This window comes from Cricetulus griseus (assembly GCF_003668045.3).
Source record: "Cricetulus griseus strain 17A/GY chromosome 1 unlocalized genomic scaffold, alternate assembly CriGri-PICRH-1.0 chr1_1, whole genome shotgun sequence".
In the NCBI taxonomy this organism is placed as follows: domain Eukaryota; kingdom Metazoa; phylum Chordata; class Mammalia; order Rodentia; family Cricetidae; genus Cricetulus; species Cricetulus griseus.
In genome coordinates, this window is record NW_023276807.1 from 144,219,419 (window position 1) to 144,232,095 (window position 12,677).

Below are 12,677 nucleotides of genomic sequence, written 5' to 3' on the forward strand. Positions count from 1 at the left end.
AGAGAGAGAGAGAGAGAGAGAGAGAGAGAGAGAGAGAGAGAATTGGGACAATTGTATCAAAATTGAAATTGAGTCAAAATGGTGTCAGCAAAGCTATCCAAATGACATTGAGTACTTTTAAGTGGAAGAGTAAAGGGAAGAGCAAGACTTGCTTTAGGAAATGGTCAGATATGATTGGCAGATTGCCAACAATTTTTTAAAAAGAGAATAGGTATTATGTGACTTTTGTAGATTTCAGAGTATTCTTAACATAAGCTTTTGCTTTCTTCTTTTCCCCACTTGGGCTGGAGAGTCTGTGTGCCCCTCTGTACCTACCCTAGAGGTTATCTTAGCCTTGTCAAGGGTTAAAATTTTAAAGGTCTAGTCAGTAGATATTTTAGCCATTGTGTGTTGTAAGTCTGTATTATGACTCTTCAAATTTGTTGTTGGGCACAAAACCAGCTGCATAAATGAATGAACATGATAGTGTAACAATAAATAATGTTTATGTACTTTATATATTATTCTATGTTTTAAGTTTTTCAAGAATTTAAAAGTATGAAACTTGGTTTTCGCTTGAAGGCAATGCCAAAATAGCCTTCAATCTGATGGGGCCTGGAGGCACATGGTTTGCTGACACACTGTACAGATTATAAGTGGCCTGTTTTGAGGATGTGTGTGACATTTTCTTTGTTGATTCTTCCCTTGGAGAGAAGGAAAATATGCAAAGCTATGCACTTCATTTTAAGATAAGTGGATTTTGTCTGTAACTTTTCACAACTAACTAATTGGTGATTTGGTTATTTCCATTGGGATTTAGCTGGTATTACTTTCTTCCCCCTCCAAGTTGAAGCATTTCTTCTTGAAAACAGGGTCTTTAAGACTGGGGAAGCATTTAAAAGGTCCGGGAAGTAAATCAAGCTTACAAGGCTCAGGAAGCTCTTGAGTCCCATATTTACTTTTCCCCTTTTGGGAATTATATAAGCAGTAGCAACTCTTTGGAGAGGAGACTCTAGTGCCAACTAAGCTCCTGCAAATCCTTGTTCACAACTTTCCAGGAAAAGTCACATAATGCCTGGCTAGGGCTGAAGTCATTGTGTGTGTCATTGAATGATAATTTCGTTTGGCTGGCCATAAAGTTCATGTGTGAGACTCTAATACAGAAGAATGTTGGAAACGTGAATGGGAACCATTGCTGCTTAGCAGAATAGGTCATACTTCAGAAAGAGGTAGCCTGAAGGTTTTTCTGTATGAGAAAATTTGATTAGCATTGTGCTTTAAGTGACTTAGTGCTTAGATAAAAAGCTGGAAGGAAAAGAAGATAAAAGAATGAACACTAGTCACTTTAGTTACTTGTTAAAGCATTTTTCCCTATAGGAACATAGAGGGCAAGACTTGTTTACAAAGTACTGCATGAAGGAGAAAGGGGTGCATGTTTAGTTAGTGTTCAGTTGTAAGGACATACCTGTGAAAGACAATTAAATGGAGGAAGCTTTGGTTTTGGCTCACAGTTTCAGAGGTTTTAGTCCATGCTTGTCTGGGCTTCAGTGAGACAGACATATCATGGTGGGACAATGAGACAGAGCAGAGCTACTCACCTCATGGAATTTGGGAAGCAGACGAAGGGAAGACTGATGAAGAGGCTAGACAAGATGTGAACTTCTAAGGTAGGCCCCATTGACTTATTTCCTCCAACCTGGCCTTACTGCCCCAATCCCTAAGTAGTGCCACCAAATTGCACATACTTCAATGGATAAATCCATTGATGAATCATGGTCCAGTTTCCTTCCAAAAACATCTCTACTGAGAAGCCAAGACTTCAATGCATAAAACCTGTTGGGAGACACCTCATATCTAGTAGAATTTTAAACTGTTTTGCTTTAGCTTAAATATAGAAACTACAAAATAGGAGAGAGAATACAAAATAAAAAAGATAACTCAATAGTTTCCCAGGTGAGATGACTTAATAAAGGGCTATAGGAGCTGAGAAAAAATGTTTGCTCCAATGAAACTTTAGTTATCTGAGCAAATTATAGTAGGCCAGGGGACCTAAGTCCCAAGACAATGAGCTGAAAACCCATGAGTCTCTTGGGAAATATTGTCTGAAAATGATTCTCAGAACAGTTCTTGCACAGGTAAAATTAAAGTGCCCTTGCTTATATGGGGACTTTGCCACTGTCCTGACAATAACAATGTGCTAGTTAGGGAGGAACAGAGTCAATAGTATGTATATATAACTCAAAGGGAATTTATTGGATTGGGTTACATGATATGACATGGGTAGTACCACAATGGATACACACTGGAAAGGCTAAGAATTCAGTGGCTATTCATTCCATAAGGCAGAATATCTCAGTAGTCTCAATCTACCATTGAAGGTCTGGAGAGAAATTTGCATTCAGTCTTGGCAATCTTAAGATGTTTGGTTCTCATGCCAGCAGGGCAAGTCCCTAGCAGTGCCACAAACAGGAGAGTAGATACACTGATCAACAGGGAGGGAAGTGGAGCAGGTGGAAAAGCAACATCATTTCCCTTGGAACTCCGGAGATGTGGGCTGGCATTGAAGCTGTTGCTCACTCTGGGAGAGGGTCTTCCTCTTCCAGAAAGCACACTTATACACTTGTACAGAAACAAGTCTCTTAGTTGATTCTGGAGCCAGTCAAGTTGACAACCAAAACCAGTGAGTGTGCTAGGAAACAACAGGATTTGTGGCTCTGTAACAAGGTTTCAATAATTAAAAATGTTAACGTTTTAAGGAAAATGTATACATTTGCATACATATGCCTACACAGAGAAATCATGAACTTAGTAATTCCAGAAATTGGATGTATTACAAGAGTAAATTGTTTTAGTTCAGGTTTAAATATGTCAAAATCCATATGTTTAACACCTTTGTTTAACATATGTGTCTAACATATTTTGCCTTTTCTTCCCTAACATTTGGTTTCTGAGAAACAAAATACAGGAGGTAGGTATTTGATTCAGAGATGCGTCATTGTTCTGCTTTCTGAATTGCACACCTCTTTTTTTTTTCTCTAGGAAAGAACATTCTTTATGAGAAGAAAACAGCTTCTCACTCTAGCCATCCCCCTCAAGTTCCTTGTGGGATTGGACATATGTGGCACTGCATCCCGGCTGTTCTCTGAGTGGCTCCATTATTCTGTCAGCTTTGATTATCTGTCTGCCAACCTGCTCACATTTTCTAATTTAGAGAATTAGTAACAATTTCTTGTGATGGCATCTCCAGTGATTTGCTTTATTGGTGTCTGTGGATGCCAAGGGGCCCTTCAGTCATCGTCCCTGGTACTGTCACATTCTGGAATACTGAGGACTCACACCGCTCTCCTGGCAGATGATGCCCACAGAATTAAGGAGGTGGTGTGCTTTACTGTGGAAGGCAAGCCACTGTTCCCTGCCTCCCCTCCCTTCTTCCCCCTGCCTTCTTGCCTTATTTCTTTTTCTTAGGACGAGACTCAGCCTAGGTGAAGATACAGAAACCATAAACTACTTCAGATCTGCTAAGTAGGCAAGGTTTTAGCCTAGGCCGGGTAAATGAAAGCTTTCACAACCGATAAGGGCTCTGGAAACATGCAAGGGAAGTCACTGCTACTGGGTGTGAGGGGCTACTGAAGAAGAGGATGCTGAAACGATATCCAGGGCAAGTTATTCTGCAGTTACCAGAATAAAGGGGCCATAGTTAACCAAGACATGCTAACATCCCTTTGGCAGCTTCTAGCTCAGTTATTATGGAAAGGGCATGCAAGAAAATATAGTCCCCAGCTTCTCCCATGCAATTAGAAGCCAATATAAAGGGAGCAGTGACAATGACAATGAGTAGACAGTACTCAGACACATTTCTGAGTGTCTGTCAAGCCAAAGATGAATGTAATGACTTCTACCCTCCAAACCTGGACACTCAGCATATGTAGACCATGTGTTCACTTTCTAAGATGGTAAATTTTACTGAATAGCTATGCTAGAACAAGAACACTGAACCCCATCACAAAATGGATAACTCCAAGGTTGGCTATATTATAGCTCCCCCAAGTCCTTAGGTTTTCACACCTTCTTATAGGAAAGTATGACATATAGTATTTGCCAGAAATATAAACACTGTTCCCTAATATAGGTATTATAATATCACTAAATTTCATGCTGCTTTTACAATAAAATAATACTGTCACCTTCTATGGGGTAATAATTTGGAGATAAGTTATTCATGAGTTATAATATCTCTGTTGAATGAATAAAGCCTCCCATTATAAGTTGAATGAAGTCTTACACAAGGAACCACCTTAAAACTTCAAAGTGTCTCTGTTTGCTTTCATACCATATATCAACCACTACATTATAAAGCAGCTTTTAAATAGTATTTAGCACCAACAGATAATGGGGGAGGTTCAGTAAAATTGGAAATTTCCTATCTTCATCTTGTCTGGGAGAGGTTACCTTGCTATACCACATCTGGTAGCTAATGAGACATGGACATCATATGTTACAAGAAATTAGCAGCAGGAACTTGGCCATTGCATTAAAGTGATGCATTGGCTCTTACAGGTCTGGTTTTCTCAATAGGCTACATGAAAGTTTAGAAGAGATAAAACTCAGTACTGGAAAGTGATGTTAAATTAAAATGACTCATTTGAAACAATGAGTGACTGTGCATCTCTACACAGCCTCGCCAATGGTCAGTGAGGTTGCTGTAATAAGATGCCATATAGTGGCTTAAATAACAGAAATTCATTTCCTAGCAGATTTAGAAGCTAAAAATTCCACTAATGAGGTTTTAATATGATTCAGTTTCTGGTGAGGCCTCTGTTCCTTGTTTGTAAACAGTGGACTTCTTGCTATGAATTTTAAATAGTGGAGGGGCAGCTAGAAGGGAAGCAATATGAAGAAGAGGGTGAGGGGGGAGGAGGGAAAGAGAGGGGAGACAGAGGATGGGGTAGGGGGAGAGGAAGATACTGACCTCTTCTTATTAAAAGTATGGAGTTCAGTTCCAACCCGAGAGTCTTGTTGAACTTAATTGTCTCTTATGGAAAATTTCACTGGATACAGAAGTTGGGAGTTGAAGTTTCAATAAGGGAACTTACAAGACAGACACACCCCTATCACTCGGTTGCAGTTCCTATTTCCACAAGAAGAGACTCATTATGGCTGAAGCATGGCTTCTGTAACCTCAGGACCCAGGGTTCCTTTACATTGAACACTTTTCTTTTTGGTAATGTTTTAATTGAAATAGGATTACATCACTTTCCTTCCTCCAGCCCCTCCCAGTTACACCATCTCAAACCCCCACTTTCAAACTGATAGCCATTTTTACTTTGGTTATATTTATTATATATAATATATATGGAAAGTACTGTGTGTGCATATGCACATACATAATAATATATATATATATATATATAATATATATATATATATCACATATATGACTCGATGAGTCAGCTTTTGTTGTTTGTGTGCATATGGTTTCAAGGTTTCATTCTGCATTGGAAACTCCTCTTTTCTTAGTATTTCCACAATTTCCTTGCTGTTTCATATCTGAATAGCTGTAGGTTTTTATGTATGTACATATCTATCTATCATTTATCATCTTTCTGTATATCATCTATCTATCAATCATCTATCATTTTCTATCATCTGCTTATCTATCTATCTATCTATCTATCTATCTATCTATCTATCTATCTATCTATCTATAGTATCTATCTATCTATCTATCTATCTATCTATCTATCTATCTATCTATCTATCTATCTATCTATGTGTAAAGGTCAGAGAACAGGTTCTTGGAACTGATTCTCCCTTCACCTTGTGAATGCTGTGGACTGAGCTCAAGTTGTCAGGTTTGGAGGCAAGTTTCTTTAGCAGCTAAGCCATTTCACTGGCCTTGGGTACTTTTATAAATGCTGTTTGCTCAGCATGTAGCCCTATCCTCTCCTTTACTTAGGATGGCTTTCCAAAACAAGCTGATATCTACTCATTTTTTATAGTTCTGTTTTCTACCAGATTCTATGCCTTTTATGTTCCCATGGGAGCTGGTGTGAACATCAGGCTTTCTACACACATTTGTATTTTAATGATTTGCTTTAAGTTTTCTGCCTGAGACTGAACCAGCAGAAACTGTCCTTATGCAATTCGGCATCTTTGAATTGGCCAGAAGTCCCAGGACAGAGTAACTACTCATTAACTGATAAATGAGCGAACTAATAAAGCTTGCAAGCAGGAAACTTCCAATGCAATGATAAAATGAATAATACTGAACTAACTTTACACTTATTCTCACTTAATTACTTTATAACTGCAACAGCATTAGAGAATTTTTATCATAATTCTATAAAAAGATAGGAATTATAGATCTTTCATAATGCTCTGTCCAGTGCCAAGTATTCTACTGGGTGCTAGTGTGCAATCTGAAACTCATACAATAATGAACGAAACTGGCCAATATAGGTAGTTTCCTCCCAATTAATTCATCCCCCCCAGTTTACCTTGCAAATCCAGATGCAGAGATAAGCCCCAATGGTTATGGGGTTAAAGAGGAAATGGTCATAATTTTTATTTAGTGTTTTCCATATAAATGCACCTCATTATCTGCTGCACCTCATTATATATGATCTATTTTATGACCATTTAGTTCTCCTTAGCAGGCCCATTTTTATTTCTTTATGCTGGCTGTCTAAACTCTCAGCTTTATGACTCCATTACCCCAGCTCTCTGAGGCCTGTTGTCCCACTCCCATGTGGATAATGTAACTCTGCTATTGCCAGGCCAGCATTTCTAATAAATCCCTCACACACAGACAGACAGCAGCGTAGCACATAGCGGCTCGTGTCAGGCTTTCATATCACATCACTAGACTCTCATTAGATCCTTGTGAGAGAAATTACCACTGCGCCTTCTCCAGGCACAATAGCATTAATGAAGTTAGGAAATGACTCCCACAGATGTTTGACACTCAATCAATCCCACTTAATTTAATTACACTCCTCAAGGAAAGACAAAGGAGATGCTCTTGCAGTCCAACCCTTGCTTTTTATTTTCTCAATCGCTTTTACCCCCTTCTGATTTACTTAATCCTTGCTGAGAAATGTCAGTGTAATTAACTGAAGTCATAATTATTTAAAAGTGGACTTTGTTATAATACCTTGTATCATTTTCTTCATCTCTACCCCTAGCACACTGCATGTGTGTGAGTACTCTCCTGTGGAAATGGAGTGGGAGAGTGGGTAGATAGGTGCTCCTGGATCCCCCATGATCATACCACTCCTTAGGTGTGTAATTAAGGACACCAATGGTGCTGGCACTTAGGGCTTTCTGTCTTGAAAGTTTGTTCACTAAGATGCTTCAAGGACTTCTCCAGTAATTAAAAAGATCCTGGGAAATTTTCTTCATACCAGTCTTAAATGGTAGAATAGATTTATAAAGTACCAAAATTAAAAGAAAAACAAATTATATGGCATTTCCTTGCCCATCTTCATGTATAACATTCCTTAATCTTGACTGTGCCTTAGTGGTATAAGTATAATTACTATTTTAGAAATAATGGGACTGAGACAAAGAGTAGGTAAGTCATTACCTGGCTGAGATTTTATGTCTTAATCCACAGTGATCCTAAAATTTTGACATTCCTTTATTCAGGTAATACATAATAACTGCTATAACACTTACATTCCAAAACATTTCTGATACTAAAGAAGTTTAAAGGTAAATAGATGACCACAGAAGTGCAATACACTGCTTGGAGAGAGGTTTATGGAGAATGGTGGCCACTTCTGGGAGTGATCTAAGGCACTATGACAGGCAGGGTGGGAGCAGAGCAGAAGGGGTCTAAGGAGTCTGGTATATCTATTGAAGTAGAAGGGAATCATTTGGAGAGTTTTCCCTTGTGAGGAAGGTGATCAATTTGAGTTTTAGAAAGGGTTGTTGAGTTTTAATATGCACCATGTCAAGCAAACTTCACAGTAACCATCTGGAAATTCACTTCCAGGGAATCTGACGGCAAGGGCCAGCTACAAGCACGTGGTGCAGTTGTGCCTGCAGACAAAATACCTATACACATGAGTGAAAGTGCCTCACAGAATATATGCTGTGGCCATCAACCAACATACACTTGGGAAGAGAAACTTAACAAGGAAGGAATATAGCAATTTGCACTTGAACTTAATTGTCTTGTCAATGGGGCATTGAGATTGTCTCTGGCTCTTTAGGAAGACTTCAACTGTGGGTATGGTTTTGGATGTGTTCATGCAGAGATGGGTGTTGATGAGCTTTCTCATTGTGAGATGTGTAACACAGGAGGCAGGAAACACCAGGACCTATAATAATGGATGGTTTTGACTCCTCAAGGGGGGGATGTAGCATGCAAGTCAATTACCCATTCACTGGCTCTGTGCCTGTGTAGAAGTAGTGAGGCAGCGTAGAAGGCTGATTCATTTGGCTTCAAAACTCATATTTTAATTATGCTCAATTCATAGCTTCTCTGTGGAACAAGGATCCACACTCAATTCTTCATGTCAGATGCCCTGCCACTGGTGGGAAGTGCTGTAGCAGCCCCCTCCCAAACTTTCTGACTTCCACAGCTATGTGTGACGAGTCTCAGTGACAAAGGTCTTAGGATAAAAGGTAACTAGGGACAGAAGACACGAATGGACTATCTTATCAAAGAAGAATCATTTCTTTTTTGTATGGACAGTCTCCCGTGGTCTACAGTAACTGTGTGCATCCCTGTAGCTGCAAATATTACTGAGGCGAGTAGCTTTGAGAGCCATCCCTTGGCTCTAGGACCCCCATTTGTTCTCCTCCTGGGACTGATTCTAGAGCTTGGGCCTTCTTTAGGTGATCAATGATAGTGACCCACATGATTAACAACTGACTTTTATAAAATAATTGTTGTTAAAGCCAGCATGGTGGCTTATGTCTTTAATCCCTGCATTCTGGAAGGCAGAAGCAGGAAGATCTGAGTGGGAGGCCCACCAGGACTACATACAGAATAAGATCATACATAGGGAGACCAAGTCTCAAAAAGTTTCATACTACATACCACATATATAATACATCATAATGTGTATGATCATATAGTTACTAGAGAGAAGCATCATTTGTTGAGTACTCTACTTATCTAGTGTGTATATATGTTTTTATGTCTATAGTATACCTACAGCAATTCCTCTTTCCTTCAAAATAACTATGTTAGGAATTATTTAACCCGAGTATAAAAATATGAGAGGGTTTTCTAAAAGTGTATGAAAATACAGAAGAGGTAAGGTAAAAACCAATCTGGACTTCAAAAGCTACACTTGTACTTATATTATTATCTTGCCTTCAATACTGTTTATATTAATATGAAGTTAATTGTGCTTTAAAGATAATAAATTTTCTTTACCAACTATGCATCTGGTTGAGAATCAGAGAAGATTCTACATGCAATAGATGAGAATTAACACAGAGACCCACAACTGAGCAGGGCATAAGAGACTGGAATGCTCAGCCCAAATGAGATATATGATACCCACTCCTCCCAAGGCTCAGGGATCACTGTAGAAGAAGAGACAGAAAGAATTTAGGAGCTAGAGGTGGTGGATGACTGCAAGGAGACAGTATCTGCTGTATACAGCAAGGGACTTGCATTCACGAACTCACAATGGTTATGATAACATGCATAACATCTGTGCAAGCCCCAGCCAGACCACACCCCAGCATGGACAGGGGAGGTGGACATGGAGCACTACCCCTAAAAAAGGAGATATTGGCCATCTATAGTTGCAGAGAAAGAAAGAGACAGAGACAGAGAGAGAAAGATACACACACACACGCACACACACACACATACACACACACACACACACACACACACACACACACACACACAGAGAGAGAGAGAGAGAGAGAGAGAGAGAGAGAGAGAGAGAGAGAGAGAGAGAGAACAGAGAGATATTTCTTTTGGAGTTTGGTTTGGTAAGTTGACCAAGTTCCAGGGAGAGGCTATACACCCATGAATATATGGGCAGCAGAAATTAGACTTGATTTTTTTTTTAATCAGGCCATAAAGCTCAGTGTGTCACAGGAGGGGTGATTTGGGAAATCTTGGAGGAGAAGGTGAATATGATCTAAATACTTTGTACAAAATTCTTCAAAAACTGATAAAATGTATAAAGATAACCACTATTATATTTTTATGAAAAATGACAGTAAAAGTAGTACCCATAGAACTTATGTAAGGATGTGTAACATCTTGCTAACAAAAGTTTATGTAGCTTTTCACTCGATGCCATCTTTTATCTTTTATGCTTTATTTTGTTGAGGTGGATTGAATTTGATTTGAAGTTTTTCTTAGGGATTTGTATACATTTATGGTAAGTATTTGCAGGTCTTTGAAGCATGGCTGATCTAACATTTCCCTTTCTACCCTCATTTCAAATTAGTCTATTTCTTGTCCTGTATTTTCTCAGTGTATGAGGGGATAAAAGGTTCCATGGGGATTATTTGTACCAGGAAGGATCCAGTGCACAAATGTAATTGACTTCAAAGGAGTGTCTCCGCCTTAAAAATTACTTATAATAGATACCGAGGCTAACTGATAGAATGCAGTCTGCCTAGTTCAATTTGAATTTGAAACTAAGCGTGGATTCTTTTTACTTTGTATAGGTCTCAGTTATCACTGGGTGAGGATTGAGTTGATGAAGTAGGAGAAAGCTCAGGGACCTCTAACTTATGACACACACTGGCAGACCTGGAAGTACAGTGAATCAAGTAGATATGGTTATAGTGTTGGGGTTCAGCCTAGTAGATAGAGCTCAACTTGAATCACCATGGCACCCCTGAATCATATTAGGTCATTTAATTATTTTTATGACATTAAAGTTTGTGTGTGTGTGTGTGTGTGTGTGTGTGTGTGTGTGTGTGTGTGTGTGTGTTGCCTTTATGGATGTCTGTGTACCGTGGGAATGCCTGGTGCTCATAGAGGCTAGAAAAGGGTATCAGATCCTCAGGAACTGGATTTACAGTGAATTGTGAGACATCAGTGGGTGTAAGAAATGAAATGGAACCTCAGTCTTCTTCAAGAGCAACAAGAGCTCTTAGCCCAGTTAGGTCTCTCTGTCTGTTTTCTGCCTATCTCTGTCTCTGTCTCTGTCTTCTCTGTCTCTGTGTCTCTGTCTCTGTCTCTGTCTGTCTCTCTCTCTCTCTCTCTCTCTCTCTCTCTCTCTCTCTCTCTCTCTCTCTCTCTGTGTGTGTGTGTGTGTGTGTGTGTGTTGAAAGACATTTGCCCAGGAGTTTTCAGAGTTCATTGTTCATACCAGCTGGACTGATCTCCTAGTCTACTTGTCCCTGAAACATTTCAGAACATAAGATTCTTCCCACACTTACATCTTGCAAGGCAGATCAAAACATGATTTTCACCGTTCCTTAGTCTAATGAGGACTCAGCCAGCCGCTTTTGTCCTGTTTGGTGACAGTCTTGTCTTGCTGTTTCCTATAGAAAGCTATTTTTAGCTTCCCTCTCAGACTTCTTCCCAAACAAAGATTTTACCTTGGGGTTTTCCTTCCATTCCTTCCTCATTCATAGTCCAGTGCCTTTGTCAGGTGGAGCATGTCTCCACATCCCTGGGATCTGCAGTGAGATGACTGTAGTATGAGGATGAACACTACACAGGCTTCATACTTTTTAATTTCCATTTTAAAACTAAGTATCTTGAATTTTTACTGTGTGGAAAAGCCTATGCTGAATGAAAAAGCTTATGTTTTAGAGACATCTTCAACTGGGAGACGCAAATATAAAGCAAACAGTAATTACAGAACTTTGGAAACAGACTGTCTGTGTTTCATGCTTAGCCATGTCACCTACTCACCATGTCACTTTGGGTGAGTTATTTAATTCACTGTATGGCAGTTTTTCATCCGTGATGTGTGTCTAATGATAATATTTGCCACCAAGAGTTTTTGCAGTGCTCCAACGATGTACTATAGATGCATCAGAAACAGTGCCTAACATATTGTGAGAACTCTATAAAAGTAACCATTGCTGTAATTTAACTCTAAAGAACTCTAAGGTTTATTTATTAGCTCCTCCATGATTAATAGATGAGAATCCCAAAGTTTCAGAGGTATCCCTATTCAAAGCTGTACATCTGTTAAGTTTTCCACCAATTATCAATAGATCTTTCTGGACTGTAATGGAGGCCATAAGTCATTGGTCTTCAGAACATTACAGCTTAACCATGAATGAGGCTATTGGATAAATGCATCTTTCCTAAGAGCTGCAGAATGTCTGAAATTTACAGGTTAGATTTTTAAAGTGCTCTTATTCCACAGAAGACAGACACATGGGTCATAGTTTTGTTTCTGATGCCACTTGTTACCTCACAATATTTTACCAGGGTCATTTATTTACATGTCTACTGGATTGTAATCCCTGACTGTTCAGATCACAGACTTCTCCAGCTATAGCTACAGTAGACTGTTGGTGAACTGAATTGGAATGTCATTGGTTTTTTGGAGTCTCTTCTGAAACGCCTGAAATAGCCCTTAACTTCAAATACTATCCATTCTGTAATGTTTAAATATAACTCTCCTGATAGTTTTGTCTTCCAACACTACCAGGGGTCATGCAAAGGGGAAGGAGCCTGGAGAATGCATACTTAGACTGAATGAATTTTGTAGGTGTTTCCCCTGGGACATGTAAAAGACAAGGCA